At 41.6% G+C, this 7,679-nt stretch overlaps 1 long non-coding RNA gene across 1 annotated transcript in view; it reads left to right on the forward strand.

The window, feature by feature from the left end:
• LOC144297877 (uncharacterized) overlaps positions 1-5,873 on the forward strand; it is a 73,395-nt gene extending 67,522 nt beyond the window's left edge. The window contains exon 4 of the long non-coding RNA XR_013364769.1: positions 5,194-5,873. This is a non-coding gene — a long non-coding RNA (uncharacterized LOC144297877). The remainder of the gene's footprint in view (positions 1-5,193) is intronic.
• The last annotated feature ends 1,806 nt before the right edge of the window (positions 5,874-7,679 follow it).

Below are 7,679 nucleotides of genomic sequence, written 5' to 3' on the forward strand. Positions count from 1 at the left end.
CTGAACACTGCAGTTAGAGTAAGACAATACTCTGGCTACCTCAAGTGATATTCAGCCCTGTAGAGGAGAGGTTCATAGAGTCACTGACAGCCCACAGGGGCCACAGAGAGTAGGGGAGGTGTGGCTCCCAAAGGAAAAACAAAAAGCTGTTCTTAGAAGAAGGAAAGAATTCTGAGCAAGGAAGCACATCAGATGTCATTACATTTAGAAAAAAAAGAAGTCAACAAAGACTTTAAAGCAGTCTACCTTCCATCTAAGAGAATAATTCCACATGAAAGAGTTTGTGAGAAAAGGAAATCATGGACAAGGGCAGATTTGTGTCCAAAGATGTCTATAATCACAGTACTGTTTATAATAGCAAAATACTTTAAGAATCTAAATGTCCACTAAGAGGAGATTAAACAACTTAGTACACATCCATGTTATTGGGATGCTAAGCATCTGGTGAAAATGATCATTATTTCCTTGTATTTCATGACCAGGAAAGACCTTCATGATGCACTGTTAAGTAGAAAAGGCAGGCTACAAAGCAGCACACATATTATAATCTAATTTTTTAAATTGGGTATATACCCATTGGGAAATAAACATTGTCAGGAAACACACTGCAGGCTTAATAGAGGTTACCTTTGGGTGATTATTTCAATTTATTTAATTTGCTTATCTGAATTTTCTATAATAAGTACATATTATTTTTTAATAACAGATAATTTTTTTGGAAAAGAAATCAGGATAAACACACAAAGACACTCGAAGAATAGACATAACAAGTAAGGACATAAGATTGGGGGTGACGCAGGACCAATGCCCACAAGGTCAGGGAGGCTCAGATGCAAGGACTCCAGGCCTGTAGGTGCCTGTGGGGACATTGCACACCTATTCATCACCTCTCCTTCCCTGTCATCTTTACGACTCACAGTTATGACACTAATCACAGGGTAGGGTTGACAGGATGGGTTGACCAGGGCAGGCTGCCACTGGCCTCCAGCAAGTCATCCTCATCTTTTTCCTCATCTGGCCCTGCCTGTGAAAACTACCTTTTCTCAGCTAGCCCTAACTCCACTCCAAGCCCTGCCAGTTCTGGCAAGAGCAGCTCAGGTTGGTCCCTGTGCTTTCAGGTTAACTGAGCAATCACCCAACCTGGTAGTAGAAGCCAGCGGGCCAGTAGGCAGGGAGGTGCCATTGTGACCTGGGAGGGTTGGTCGCATTGGCCTGATGCCCTTATGCTCAGCTCCCTGGTACTGGCTCAGCAGACCCCACCCCAACTCTTCCTTTCACTCCCCTAGGGGCTGGGATAAAAGGCTTCCTCCTTCCAACGACCTCAGCTCCAAACTAAAGTCAGTCTCTGCACAGTGCCTATTGCCAGGTGCTGGGCCTTCTGGCCTTGGGTTACTTCTGTATCTCCACTTGGGGAATGCTGAAGGATTTGTCCTCCAGAGGCCTTGATATCATCCAAATAGTCAACTATAACTGATTACCTCTTTTAGACAAGCACAGTGGGCAGTTCTCTTGAATCTTCAGTAGCAAATTAAAACTGCCAAGAAGCAGAATCTCTGGTTACAGAGAGAACAAGAGCCCCCAGCACAATTTGCTAGACTTGTTTCCCAAGAGAAAAGAAGAAGAAAAAAAATCACTATGATTAAGTGTTGGGAGGAAGGGGCACTTCAGGCCAATAAAGGGAATATATTCAAGAATTGTCTGGAACATTCCTGTTCTATCATATAAAGTTCACACAGATTTTATATGCTACTCCATGAAATAGCTATGTCTTTTTTCAACATTTTTAATTAAAAATTTCAAATATAATGAAAATATCCCTATACCCATCGCCCAATTTCTATTATTAATATTTTATTATATTTGCTTTATCATATATCTCTTTACTTTTCTATCCATCCATAAATACATGTTATTTTTCTATGCATCTCAAAGTAAATTGCAGTCATCAGGTACTTCCCCCTAGTTACTTCAGTATGTTTATCTTTAACTAGAGCTCAGTATTACTTGTTTATAGTTTTTTTTAAAGATTTATTTATTTATTAATGATAGACATAGAGAGAGAGAGAGGCAGAGACACAGGCAGAGGCATGGAGCAGGGAACCCGATGTGGGACACGATCCTGGGTCTTCTAGATCACTCTGTGGGCCAAAGGCAGGCGCTAAACCGCTGAGCCACCCAGGGATCCCTACTTGTTTATAGTTAAAAAAAAATTTTTAAGTAGGCTCTATACCCAATGTAGGACTTGAACTCATGACCCTAAGATCAAGAGTTGTATGCTCTACCAACTGAGCCAGCCACGCACCCATTTATAGTCTTTTGAAGTGAAATGTATAAGCAATGAAACACAGAATCTTAAGAGTGTCCAATTTTCACAAATACATAAAGTTGTACACTCCAACCTCTGTCAAGATATAGACCCCTACCATCACCCCAGAACATTTCCTCATGCCCCTTCCCAGTCAATATCTGCCCCCAATCTCTCAGAGGACACCACTGTTTGTATTATTTCCACAATAGGTTAGTTTTACCTGTTCTAGAACTTCATATATAGAATCATACAGAATATACTCTTTTGTGTAAGGCTTATTTCACTCAACATAATGGTTTTGAGTCATTTATGGTTTTGCACGTACCAGTAGTCTGTTCTTTTTTGTTTGGAGTAATATTCCATTTTATGAACATAGCACTGTTCCCCAATCTCCTATTGATGAATGTCTGGGCTGTTTCCAGCTTTTTGGCTATTATGAGAAAGCTGCTATAAACATTCCTATACAAGTCTTTTTTTTTTTTTTTTAAAGATTTTATTTATTTATTCGTGAGAGACACACAGAGAGAGGCAGAGACATAGGCAGAGGGAGAAGCAGGCTCCCTGCAGGGAGCTGGATGCAGGACTTGATCCCAGGACCCTGAGATCACACCCTGACCCAAAGGCAGATGCTCAGTCACTAAGCCACCCGAGATGCCCCTGTTCAAGTCTTGTTGTGGACATAATTTCATTTCTTTCAGGTCAATACTTAGAAGTAGAATTGCTGGGTCATAGGGTTGGTGTATAATTAATTTTAAGAGAACTGACCTGGAGATCCCCGGGTGACTCAGCAGTTTAGCACCTGCCTTTGGCCCAGGGAGTGATCCTGGGGTCCTGTGGAGCTCCCTGCATGGAGCCTGCTTCTCCCTCTGCCTATGTCTCTGTGCCTCTCTCTCTCTCTCTGTCTGTCATGAATAAATAAAATCTTTTAAAAAATAAGATAACTGACCTTTTCCAAAGTGGTTGTATTATTTTATACTCCCAATAACGATATTTGAGTTCTGGTTGCTCATTATGATCATTAGTCTTTGGAGGGGTGGGGGTCAGTCGTTTAAATTTTAGCCATTTTGTTGCCTATGTAGTAGTATCTTATTGTTTTAATTTGCATTGCCCTGATTATTAATGGCATTGTCTTTTTTGCATGCTTATTATCAATTCATATATTATCTTTTGGGAAGTACTTGTTCAAATCTTTTGCCAATTTTTCACTGGGGTTGTTTGTCTTTTTATTATTGAGTTATAGAAATTCTTTTTTTTTTTTTTTTAAGATTTCACCCATTTATTCACGAGAGACAGAGAGAGAGAGAGAGAGAGAGAGAGGCAGAGACACAGTCAGAGGGAGAAGCAGGCTCCATGCAGGGAACCCAATGCGGGACTGGATCCCGGGTCTCCAGGATCAGACCCCAGGCCGAAGTCTGCGCCAAACCGCTGAGCCACCGGCACTGCCCTCTTCTCCTCCTCCTCCTCCTTCTTCTTGTTCTTCTTGTTCTTGTTCTTCTTGTTCTTGTTCTTCTTTCTTCTTCTTCTTCTTTTTCTCCTTTCTTGTTCTTCTTGTTCTTGTTCTTATTCTTGTTCTTCTTCTTCTTCTTCTTTTAAGTTTGTTTGTTTCTTTCAGAGAGAGAGAGAGCGAGAGCACAAGCAGGGGGAGCAGCAGTCAGAGGGAGAAAGTGAAGCAGGTTCCCTGTGGAGCAGAGAGTCAGATGTGGGGTTTGATCCCAGAACTCTAGGATCATGACCTAAGCTGAAGGTAGATGTTTAACCAACTGAGCCACTCAGGAACGTGGGTTGTAGAAATTCTTTATACATCTTGAATACCAGTTCTTTTCAGATATATTTTGCAAAATTTGGCCCCAGTCTATAGCTAGCCTATTTTTTTTTCTTTAAGATTTTCTTCTTTTAGAGTAATCTCTATGCATATATATCATGGGGCTTCAACTCACAACCCTGAGATCAAGAGTTGTATGTTCTACTGACTGAGCCAGTCCGGCATCCTTTGCCTTTTTTTTTTTTTTTTAAATAATGTATTTGATAAGCTTAAACTATTGATAAAGTCTTATTTATCTGTTTTTTTAACTTACAGCTATTGCCTTCCTAAGAAACATTTGCTACTCTCAAGCCACAAAGATATTCTCTGTTTTCTTTTAAGAGCTTTATGGTTTTGGCTTTTATGTTTGCATTCATGATCTGTCTTGAGTTACTTTTTGTGTATAGAGTAAAATAGGAGTTAAGGCTCATTTTTTTTTCTATTTGGATATCCAGTTATTCCAGCCCCATTTATTGAAAAGGTTTTTCTCTCCCCCTTGGATTGCTTTGGCACCATTGTCAAACACCAAATGACTAAATAAGTGTGAGTCTATTTTCAGTTCTCTGTTCTGCTCCTTGATTTACTAGTTCTTTCTTATAACATTACCACACTATGTTGATTAATGTAGTTTTATATTTAGTCTTTTTTTTTTTTTATATTTAGTCTTGATGTAAGGTAATGTAAGTCTTTAACTTCTTTTCAAGATTGGTTTGGATATTCTAGATCCTTTGCTTTTCTGCATAAATTTTAGAATTAGCATGTAAATTTCTATAAAAAAGCCTATGAGGTTGTGATTTATGAATTAAATCTCTAAATCAATTGAGAAGAATTAACAGTATTGAGTGTTCTAATCCATGAACATGGTATGTCTCTTCATGTGTTTAGATCCTTTAAAAATTTCCCTCAGGAATGTTTTGTAGTTTTCAGTGTGTAAGTCTTGCAATCTTTTGTTAAACTTACTCTTAAGTATTTCCTGTCTTTTGTTTTTATTGTAAATTGGATTTTTTTAAGGGAGGAGGGGTAGAGGGAGAGAGAGAGAGACTCTTTTTTTTTTTTTAAGATTTTATTTATTTATTTGAGACAGAGAGACCCCGAGGGGTGGAGAGGTGCAGAAAAAGAGAGAAGCAGACTCCCTACTGAGCAGGGAGCCCAATCAACTGACCAGAGCTCCATCCCAGGACCCTGGGATTATGACCTGAACCAAAGGCAGATACTTAACCAACTGAGCCACACAGGTGCCTGGAGAAAGAGAATCTTAAGCAGCCTCCACACCCAGTGTGAAGATTGGTAGGGCTCAGTCTCACAACTCTGAGATTGCGACCTGAGCTGAAATCAAGACTTGGACACTTAACCAACTGACCCACCCAGGAACCCCCAAACTGGATTGTTTTTTTATTTTATTTTATTTTAAAATAATTTTTAAAAAGATTTTATTTATTTATTTATTCATGAGACACACAGAGAGGCAGAGACACAGGCAGAGGGAGAAGTAGACCCTCTGCAGGGAGCCTGATGTGAGACTTGATCCCAGGATCCCAGGATCACGCCCTGAGCCAAAGGCAACTGCTCAATCACTGAGCCATCCAAGTGCCCCTTGGATTGTTTTCTTTAATTTTACTTTTCAATTATCAATTATCTACTATTGAAAAATATGGAGTGCTTCACAAATTTGATGTCACCTTACCTTGGGCAGGAACCAAGTTAATCTGTATCATTCCAGTATCAGTATACAGGTTGTCAAAGTGACATTTATATGTTTTTAATAAAAACACAATATGATCTACTCCTGTGAGTTTTTAAGATACACTCCAGGCAAGGAAGTCCCTTCTTTCCTGAGGCTTCTTGTGCTCCTAGCATACTGCTGGGACCCCTAGATGGAGCATTATGGGATCTCTGCCCAAAGTGCCTTTTCTGGGTCATTATCTGGCTCTCTGAGGTTGGATACCTATATTCTCCACTACAAACTCCACACAGTCACATCAGCTGTGATTTTGTAAAATGATTGATCAGTCCTAAAATGTGGTGGTAAAAAATGTTTCCTGAGTCAGGACCTAGGACCTGATATATTGGTTCATTCCTCACATGCATCTCCAAATATTAGTGGATAAAGAAAATCCTGTCTCATGTACCTAAGGATAGCTAGAAAGAGTGAGAAGAGAGGCACATCTGTCAGGCTCCTTAAGATTTATTTCTAACCCCTTGGGTGGGTCACTGTAAGGCTTGAGGAAAAGACAATGCCTTCCTCAAAAGTTGGGTGGCCACAGTCTGCAGGTGTTCTTGGAGCATGTGGAAACCTTTCTTCAGACTCAAATGAGACTGGCCTGACATGCTTTCTAAGCTAACAACAGTTTCACATCCTTCTTTTTTTAATTGTAGTGAAATATACATATCATAAAAGTTAGTGTTTTAACAATTTTAAAGTGAACAGTTTGGCAGCATTAAGTAAGTACACTCATACTGTTGTGAAAATAAGCATCACCCCCATCCATCTCCAGCACTGTCTCTCATCCCATATCACAGTTCACCTTCTAAAATATTTTTCATCTGACCTATGCTTTTGAAGAATGAGTTAAAAGCAGAATACCTAGCCTTCCACTTCTGAACCATTTGGCATTTCTGGGGTTCACAATGTGATAGAAATCTTTCCTCATGGTACCTATTCGCGGGTCCAGGCCTCATTGGCTCAGCCCAGCCCGGGCCTGTGAAGCAACAGTTCCCCTCTCCTGAAGGGGGATGGGTAGATTCCTAGGGAATGGGGCCTCCAGATCAGCTTCAGTCTTCTCTGGTCCGGCCATGGATCCATTAGGGAGATTGCAGTCCTGCCCACCCCACTAAATTGTCTGGGATCTCCATCCCTCCCCACCCTTCCACCAGGACCTCACAGCTCTCCTGAGCCTCTATAAGCCCCTCTAAGTGTAGGGAGGGAAATTTGAGGCCCTACCTCAAAGGTGAGTCGACCCTCTGTTGGGCAGAGGTTGAGGCTGATGATCATTCTCAGAACTGTCCCAATCTTTGTGGCAGACTCAGGTTCTGTGCAGTATAACTGACTCCAGAGAAGGAGTTTGATTCTAGAAGGAGTTCCAGCCTGCTCAGTGGCTGCAGAACCACTGCATTAGCCCCATCTCCTGATTGATATCTGTGAGGAGCCCAGGCTGCCTTCCCAGGAGAACTTCCTTTCATCCTTGGGTTCTCACATCAGTGAATGGACCCAGTGTTCCAAGCCATTTCCACAGGACCCAGGGTGAAGGGTTTCTGAGCTCTGTGTAGTCCTGATAAGGCAGGCCTGGGCCATGCCTCACCGGCTTCAGCCACAGCTTGGGCTTCTCAGGCAGAAAAGAGCGTCAGTCCCACAGGACTCTGGGATTGTACTGGCCCTCAGAATTGGTTTCCCAGGAAGCACTGTGCTGGAGTGGGAGTAGAGGTGAAGTTTGAACAAGAGATTAGGGTCCCAAGCCTTAGGCCAGCAGGACTCAGAGAGATGACAGGGCAGGAGTGAGGCAAGTACCACCCAGCCTGCACTCCTGCACCCCACTCTACCACACCTCTGAACCACAGCCCTGCCCCTCTAGT

This window comes from Canis aureus, chromosome 2 (assembly GCF_053574225.1).
Source record: "Canis aureus isolate CA01 chromosome 2, VMU_Caureus_v.1.0, whole genome shotgun sequence".
Lineage (NCBI taxonomy): Eukaryota > Metazoa > Chordata > Mammalia > Carnivora > Canidae > Canis > Canis aureus.